Source organism: Schistocerca serialis, chromosome 5, assembly GCF_023864345.2.
Source record: "Schistocerca serialis cubense isolate TAMUIC-IGC-003099 chromosome 5, iqSchSeri2.2, whole genome shotgun sequence".
Taxonomy (NCBI): Eukaryota; Metazoa; Arthropoda; class Insecta; order Orthoptera; family Acrididae; genus Schistocerca; species Schistocerca serialis.
Window position 1 is genome coordinate 181,183,766 of NC_064642.1, and position 9,840 is coordinate 181,193,605.

General features: G+C 43.4%; 1 pseudogene; it reads left to right on the top strand.

Moving 5' to 3' along the window:
• The first annotated feature begins 234 nt into the window (after positions 1-234).
• On the top strand, positions 235-352 carry LOC126482736 (5S ribosomal RNA; annotated as a pseudogene).
• The last annotated feature ends 9,488 nt before the right edge of the window (positions 353-9,840 follow it).

A 9,840-nucleotide genomic window follows, 5' to 3' on the forward strand; every position in this document is an offset into this window, starting at 1 on the left:
ATAAAACCCTATATATCAATACAATTCTTTCTTTATCTTACTAAATTACTTGAGCATATTTGTTGTTTCCCCAGTACCATAATCTAGCGTATTATATATATGATTCACTCTGTTTCTGAACAGACACAATTATAACAGTTAATGACTACAACAATATTCATTTATCATCTTACTTCTCATGTACAACTTCATTAATGCTAATAACTAATATTAAATTTGCAGTAATTCGTACAAGCCAACGGCCTTACTGCAGTGGTAACACCAGTTCCCATCAGATTACCGTAGTTAAGCGCTGTCGGGCTAGGCTAGCACTTGGATGGGTGACCATCTGGTCTGCCGAGCACTGTTGGCAAGCGGGGTGCCCTCAGCCCATGTGAGGCAAACTGGAGCTACTTGACTGAGAGGTAGTGGCTCTGATCTGGTGAACTGACACAAGGCTGGGAGAGCGGTGTGCTGACCACATGCCCCTCCATATCCGCATCCAGTGAAGCCTATGGGCTGAGGATGACATGGCGGCTGGCTGGTCCCGTTGGGCCTTCATGGCCTGTTCGGGTGGAGTTAAGCTTAATTTTAGTAATTCATACAAGTCACATTATTTTCAGAAGATAGCTTTTAGTTTCTATAAGACACTGTTTTGATGGCTTAGTATTTCATAGTCTGTATGATTGCAACACCATTCGGCCCCAGCCATTGCTACTTACAGCTAGCTTCGAAAACTCATCTGTCATGAGATAGCCGTAACTCATTATATGTATGGAGCTGTTTGCCACTGTGATATCACCACATTCGTCGTGCAAGGGCGCCACGCCTGACACATACCTTCAAATTAGAGTTGATATATGGGCCAAAGGGTCAACTGCTCTCTCCTCGAAGTCTTGCATAAAATGGTTGGTTGCCAAAGATGTGTAGGGCTACCCTTGTCGAGGTAGACCTAGGTTCATGTGCAAGATGATGCAGATAAATTTCTGTGGGAAGTGTTCCATAGTATTCGTATTCGCAATAATTCGATCATAGTCGTAGGGAAGAATCTCTTTGCATTTGACTTGTTGTGGTGGGCAAAATTGTTTTTTGTTTTTATTCTTGTGTTTGTGAATCGTGTAAGTTTCTGTGAACTTTTTCCATGAACGCGTAAGATTTCCTTTTCGTTTATCACCGCAATGTGCTTCAGTACTCAATACAATAATAATATAAGTGAGTTAATTAATTTAATAACAGGCAACGACAGATCATAATTTATAATTGCAATGTTAGTTTTTAATATGATGTTTATTTTAATAACCCTATGTTAAACTGAGATGACTGTTTCTCAGACAAACTCCTCCCCTTTTGTAAGTTTATTTTTAATACACCCCACCTGGCGTTTCTGAAGCGCAAAAGACAGGCCTTATATTTTTAAACTTTTGTCTATCTTATTCTTTTCGTTGAGGCTTAAGCTCCTGCTAGCTCTGAATTATTTGATTTAACGTTTGTACTTAAATTATCCGCATATGCCCATTCCATATATTCACTTGGATATTTTTATTAATGTTAACACGTTAGTTATGTATACCAAATCAGTGATTAATTCAGTTCTAATATTAAATTTCCAAATTTTAATTAAATTGAATGGTGACCCAGCAAAATTTTGTGGCACACGGAACTTACAGCAGTTGCAGAGTTCCACATTGACTAACTTCGCCCAGTTTCTGCTTGTAAATCACTTTCCCAATAACCTTTCACTCACTAATAACCATTTATCTCTCACTTTTATCTCAGATGTACAGGGCTGAAAGAAGTCCAGTCAGCCTTGTCAGGCTAACTAATAAGCCGTTTGAATATAGCAGCGAAACTGAAGCACATGGCTTCGAAGTAGCTTTACGTCGAAAAGCATTCACGAGGCCGGGAGACACCACGACACTTGTTCATTAGCAACTAAAACGTCAGTCGATAGTTTTTCAGGTCAGGGTACGAGATGCTTGACATATTACGACTATGGATCTCTTTCTTTACAAGATTGTAGACTAGTAATACAGGATTCAGTTCAAAATGTTTTAGAGGTAATAAGAGGAGAACCATTTTCTTGCAAAATTTTGTCACTGGAATAAAGAGGAGAAGGTTGGTGCTCCGCTCCTCAATTAATGTCAAAAATTGGTCTTTCCTTGTCTGTACGTACTTTTAATTGATTCCTGAGAATTTCTACATGACAGTCCGAAGTTTTCCTGTTATGGTCATTGAGACGCCCTGCTTAAATCCGCAGGACAGAACAGGTAGTTGGAATTGTGGAAAGGGGCCAAAACTAGGCTGTCAGTTACACTCAAACACATATATCTTTATTTAGTTGTCCAAATAACACAGCAAAAATTTTTGAACTTAGTTATCGGCTGACTATGCCACACTACCTTATGCCTTAAGGGCACAACCACTTGCATTTAAAAACGGCTGAAGCCATTAACTTAAAATTCAGACTCGAAACAAAATATTTAGAAGGCAGAAGGCCTCACTTGAAAAGCAAACAAGTTTAATTTAAAGACGGATGAAGGCCAATGATTTAAAACTGCAGGTAAAATTAATTTAAAAAATAGAACACAAGGTAGAAGGCCTTATCTTCAATTAGGCTGAAGGCCCACACAGTCTGATACTGGAAAGACAAGAACTGTAATTTAAAAATGGATGAAGGCCGATTGCTTAAATCAATTAATTTTTAGTAGGCAGAAGGCCCAAAGCTTTATCTTTAATTAATATTTTACACAGGCTCAAGGCCCAAACAGTCTAAGATTTAACAAGTAAGGAATTTAAATTTTAAAGCGGCTGAAGGCCCATTATTTAAAATGGTTCAAATGGCTCTGAGCACTATGGGACTTAACTTCTAAGGTCATCAGTCCCCTATAACTTAGAACTACTTAAACCTAACTAACCTAAGGGCATCACACACATCCATGCCCGAGGCAGGATTCGAACCTGCGACCGTAGCGGTCGCGCGGTTCCAGACTGTAGCGCCTAGAACCACTCGGCTACTCCGGGCGGCCATTATTTAAAACCCATCTAAAAGCATAGATATTCAAACCATCGGCTATAAGTAATTAAAATACACAATGAAACACCAATAAGAAAAGGCAGTACAGCCAGTGGCGTTCAGAAGTTTCCGGTAGACGGTCTGCACATGAAATATTAACGTTCGCTTAGGGGAGACAGGTAGTCGGCCCAACTATATCCGGTCCGCCGGCAAGACGACTTGCTTTCCACCCGACCAGTGCACAAGGAACTCCAAAGCCAAAACGTAAAAGGTGTAGCCGCCCACAACCAAGTAGGCATAAGCTGTCAAAACTACACACGTGTGTTGGACAGAGACAACATGGTGAGGAAAGGAAACTGCCTGAATTTTACGTCAGCAGCCAGGGCAGGCAACTGGAACGCTAACGGCTTACGCTTGTGCACTTGGGCTTCAAATAAGCAAAATACAGTTGAACTGCACCGGATGGTGGCCAAACCTTCGCGAACTCGAACACTCGCTATTGCTCACGGGAATACCCCCAACAGCCAACCATGAAAACCAACGGCACATTGTGGGTAATTAAATCACCACTCAACTTTGATGTCCTGGGTCGGTGAGCCACGAACACCGTAGCAAATCGGAACAGCTCCCACACACTCCGACACTGCGTAGACTGCCAGCGGGCCCGGCCCACTGCGCCGCGTGGAGATTTCCTGGCTGATCCACACCAACCGACAGACTGCCGCACACCGGCTAGCCGGAAGTGTAAGCACCAGACCAAAGAATAGGTGCGAATATCGATACACACCGCTGCTGCCACACGTAGAAAGAGGAAGAACCCCAGCATAACCGCAATAAGCGCGGAAAACCAAACGCAGAGTAACAGTCAAGGTTTAAACCAACGCATACGCCGGGGCCAGCACGGCTCCGTCATTGTGAAGAAGTGAAGAAAAAACGAGTGTCTGGCACTGTTTTTTGAGAACGGCTTTAGCACATTGTCACCTGCTTACAGTGTAATGTGTACAAATCCGCCGTTCGTCTGAATAAACCACTGGCCAATTTAATTCTTAAGCTTCGTTTTTCGGAAAAGATCTAATGCTTTTTTGAAAGTAAATTCTCTTTCTCCACACATGAAAAATTCACTGTGGCACCTTTTAAACTCATATCTCGTAGATGGATCACTTCTTCTTTCATTGGTAGCCTGGAAGTCCAGTTCTGTGTGATAATAACTGTGAAATTACTCTAAAAAATTACATTGTTCATAATATCATAGGAATCTGTCTGATGAAACATTTATCTGTACCATCAATGTGTATGTATAATTACTATGTCAGTGATCGCTTTTCACGCTTGCACTGCGAGGTGACAACGCGCTCTACTTTGAATCATAATGTTCCAACTACAGCCGGGTAACAAGTTCGCCTTGCCGAGTAATAAGTTATACCCTGCATATACAGGATGCAAAGGATAACTATTTACAACATCCCACAGTGGTGTAGAAACAGTCGAAATCAACAAATTGATGCAGGACATTTGCGGCCTATGAAGCTGGGAAACAGCCTCAGATTGGCCTAAAGAAACCATCTACACTGAGGAATAGCGATATGCACATATGCAGATGGTGGAAACATCGTGTACACAAGGTATAAAAGGGCAGTGCATTGACGGAGCTGTCTTTTATACTCAGGTGATTCATTTGAAAACGTTTCCACGGATTTTGGCCGCACGATGTGAATCAGCGGACTTTGAAAGCGTAACGGTAGTTGAAACTAGTCGCATGTGACATTCCACTTCAAAATTCGTTAGAGAATTCAATATTCCGAGATCTACAGTGTTCAAGAGTATGCCGAGCATACCAAATTTGAGGCATTACCTCTCATCACGGACATTGCAGTGGCCGACGGTCTTCACTTAACGACGGAGAGCAGCTGCATTCGCGTAGAGTTGTCAGTGCTAACAGACAAGCACCTCTGCGTCAGTGTGGGATATACAGCGAACATCCCCTTTAGGGCAATGCGGCGAAATTTGAAGCTATTGAGCTATGGCAGCGGACGACTGACACGAGTGGCTACCCAGCTGACAAGAGCTGATGATAGGGTTCGAGCTTGGCACAGATCCCATGTAGCCACGGGCCCAAATCGTCGGCAAGGCACTGAGCGAGATAGTGGTGACTCTATAATGGTGTGGACTGTGTTCACACGAAATTGACTGGGTCCTCTGGCCCAAATGAACCGATCATAGGGTGGAAATTGTTATGTTCGGCTACTTGCAAACCATTTGCAGCCATTCGTGGACTTTATGTTCGCAAACAACGATGTCACCGGGCCACAATTGTTCGCGACTGATTTGAAGAACATTCTAGACAGTTTGAACGAATGCTTAGGCGACCGGGATCGCCCAGGTAAATCCCGTCGAATATTTATGGGACATAATTGAGAGGTCAGTTTGTGCACAACATCCTACACCAGAAACACTTCCGCAGTTCTGGACGTCTGTAGAAGCAGCTTGGCTCAATACTTCTGCAGGTGTCTTCCTAAGACTTTTTCAGTCCACACCACGTCGAGAAACTGCACTACACCGGGCAAAAGAAAGCCCGACTCGATATTAGGAGCTTCCTGGCAGACATTAGGAGGCAGGTACTCCATGACATTGCCACCTCAGTGTAAGCTACAGTGCGTCCACGCCGAGCGAGATTTTGGCTAAAACCGCCCTTGAACATTGGAAACACCTTGTTCCTTCACCTACAAATGTAAAATTGACTTTTGTGTAAATGATACCTCAAAATTGCAAAAAGATGACGATTAAAATTTTTGTTTGTCTGACCTTCTTACAACGAAACTATTTTGTCCGTAAGGGCTACAATTAGATAGAATTTTAAACGTATTTAGTTCTAGCAAAAAGTCTTTTTTGCTTCATTACCCACATGAGGTAGTTTAAATTAATAAAGTTAACGAAATAGTCGACTAAGCCGGTGGAGTAATAGAGCGAGAAGATATTGAGAATCTCGCGCTGCACTCACGCGCTGTGGTTTACACGGCTTTTGCAGGCGAATTTCAGATTGTTGACAGACCTCTCGTGTCCATATGATAATGCTCATCTCCACATCCTCTGCAGCTCTTTGGTATGTTCGAAACAGTTATCATTTACACTCTGTACACGTAGAAAGAAGAAGCTTTAGAGTGGACCTGAGGGACACTTTATATTTCTGAAAGCTGTCTCATCTGTAGAGGAAACAATCATTATTTGATGCAGCCTTCATTTCAGTTACTCTGACTGCCATGCATACATTACCAGCATTATACGCACTACCCTCACATGACGTCACACAGTTCTCAGTGTTAAGAGATACGGAAGACGAATTTTCCCTGCTAGTTTAAAACATTTCTTATTTTAAACAGGAAAGAGTGACTGGTCTCAAAGTCGACGAGACGTTAAACTATGTGAGGACTAGCCACTTCATGAGAAAGAAGACACCTAATCGTTCGCAGGCTTATCGTTAATGTCGCATCATGGTGGATATAGCTGCTCCTTGAGATAAGAAGAAACTGTAGCAGACTGTTTTGTTTCAGTTGGCAGATAAGACAATGCAATGAAAGATACAGCCTTGGGCTCTATCTTTCAACTCAAGAGTTATTCCCAGCGTACTCCAACTAGTGGTCGATCAAGTTAATCTTCGTAAAAACCGAATCAAAAGTGTTCATGCAGCGAATACGTGAAGGTGTCATTTATTACGACTATGCTTGCTAATTCCCAGAAGACTCCCACCATTTTTTTATATCACATTTGTGCCGACAAGCGTAAGGAGGACAAAGGCCACGATCGTTCTGAGATAGTACGGTTAGCTGTCTCTTCATTACGCAGTGTTACGCCACAATCGTCACTATGGCAGGACGCAGGGTTCAGTTCATTTTATGCAGAGAACTCTATCCTCAAAAAAGGAAATGTCGATGTTTGCTCAGCGTCTATATCACGAGGTCTCTTTTGCGAAATCCTTGATACTTTCTCAAGAGAAGAACTTTACCAGCTTGCCAGCACCTGTGAGTCAGTTCCAGCAACCGTAATGTACAAAGCGAAAGCTTGCTTCTGACTTTCATGTAATCTAACTTTCAGATTAAAGCTTTGCATTGGACCACAACACAAGAACAGACCTTTTCTTTCCAGGAAAATGCCCATACTACCGGACCAATCCGTTCCTAGTACACAAACCAGCTTTAAACTTCACTACTCTTGAAGACCTACAGATTCATGCAGAAATTATTGTATGTGATATCGGCATTTTATGGAATGTCCTTGCAATACAAGAAATACAAGAAACCGTTAGGCACAGTAAAAAATTCATCTTATTTCATACCTTGGCTAGGCATTCAACAGATCGCGGGTTACACTGAAGGCCAAATGTGAAAGAAAGATAATCTAACAGTTACAAGATTCACGAACATCATTGTTGCAACGGTTTCAGTCCAGTTGGTTTTGAATTCAGTTGTGTCAGAATGTCACTTTCGCTAAATTGAAGACTTTATTAGATGACTGTTAAATGTTGTGGTTTATGATCGCACAGATTTTATAGAGATTTACAGATAATGAGGAGTAATTCTTCAAGAAACTGAGTTTTTCTAGTAGACGATCAGTATAAGGAAATGATAAGGGACTTGAATACGGCTAAGACTGTCGAAAAGAAGCTACCTCGTCATTATTGGTTAATGAAGAATAACAGTATTAAGAACACAGAAACCGAAGCAGCACTGGATGAAAAATGTGGTAAAGTCGAATTTTACTTATCAGGTGGTGACTTATGAGACCCATTCTTCTACTGGCCTTGGTGGCGATACAGGATGATAAGGGAATTGTCTGCTGGATATGTTAATATCAGGATGAAAATGTTCCTTTATAGCACAGAAAACGAGGATATGTCGCGAGGAGGAATGTAAATGAAGGGAAATAGCTTTTCGACTTATCTGGCAGCTTCAAAGACATTTAAATCAAAGCCTTAATTTCCGAACCCCTGCAGAACGCAGCGCAACCATACGAGCCGTGAGGACAACGAATAGAGGCGCTAGTTGCAAGTAACAAGTTGAGAATTTAGGTCGGACAGGAAGCGTGTCCGGATGGCCAATGGCACGCCTTTGGCAATGGGTAGGGCTCTGTAAGTCTTGGCTGCACGCGCTTGGGGTCGAGTTTGTGTTTACTACAAACAGCTTCACGTGTATAAATTCTTATAGGCGTCTGCTCCAGCACATTCAGGTTCACGTTCTCTAACGAGTATGTGAGACCTACGACACATGAAATAGATATCTTTTTGCAAGACAAAGTGCACACTAATTACAACGACATTATTGGTATCCATTTATCGATCATGAGCAGTGTCGTCCACGTCAAGCTGGTTACAGATGCGGCATAGGACAAGATATTGAACGATGGCAAGCGAAGACTGAAATTTCGACACTCAGCTCGTCATGTAGGAGATGTCAGTGGAGAAAACAAACAGATTTAGGTATCCGCACCATATGGGTCTTTGAAATACCCTTCGAGGCACCGCAAATAGTGGTAACAAAGGGAGGACAAAGGCTTCATGACAACACGGTATGGAGATCAGCCACACTGCTATCGAGCGAGATGGCACAGTGGTTAGCACAGTGGATTCGCATTCGGGAGACGACGGTTCGATCCCACGTCCGGCCATTATGATTTAGGTTTTCCGTGAGTTCCCTAAATGGCTTCAGATAAATGCCTGGATGGTTCCTTCGAAAGGGCATGGCCAACTTCCTTCCCCGTCCTTTCCTAATCCGATGAGGCCGATGACCTCGCTGTTTGGTCTCTTCCATCAGATCAACCCAACGCAATCCACACTGCTGGAAAATGGACTTAACTGCAAAACTTACCCAGTACATAACTGTGTCTGACAGGTACGCATTGAGTTGACAAAATATTTGTCCTCATAATTGGACTTAGGGGGCTGGAGATCCGTAGTGATATACAATGGGCAGCCAATGACCTGTTCCGGGTGTGGCTGTGAGGGCCATATTCGGTCGGAATGCCTCCAGAGGAGATTGACGCAATTGCCAAGGGGCGACCAACAAGTTACAGATGTGACCATGTCCCTTCCACTGATATGCGTGGTGACACTGCGGCAAACGCCGACACCGATGCCAAAGCCTTCTCTCGATCCGCCGACCCAGCAAGTGGCGGCAATGTCGTTGCATAGGTCGAGGAGACACCGATTGCAATTACACACGATACAATACCGCTAGTACAGGTGGCGACCAAAGGAAGGCTGGAGCAGGATGCAGTTGTAGAGATGCAGGCCGTCACACGCAACGAATTCCAATTCGACGAGTGTGCACTCAAAAAGGACGTCGAGATACTTTCGCAGAAGCAACGCGCCGAAACGATGTAGAAAGCGCCGACTCGGTCAACACGACGTCCTTTACCTGTCATTTGAAATCAATGATGATTATAACGTCTCGGAGCCTTGTCACAAGAGCTGCAACACCATGATGACGGAGACTGTGTGGTTTCAGATGACTCTTCCCCAGCAGATCCTGTACATTCTTCCAGATTCCAACAGTTTGTGGCAGAGGCGCTATGGACATCACGTGACAACACAGATAAGGGAGGGGTTGTGGTTCCAAAAGGGCGACCAAGATAACGACAACGAAGGGGCTCACACACAGAGTGTGAGGGACGCTATGGTGGCACCCACCCACTCAAATGACTGAATACGTTGGACGACTGTAGGGAGGTAGCCCCGCTGAGAGGAGACAATGGGAGCCCATGTTGCAGATTGCACCCCTTCAACAGCTTCAAACTCGTATGATAGACACCATGTCGCAAGCCTATAAAACTGGGCCAGCGGTTTATTATCACACGAT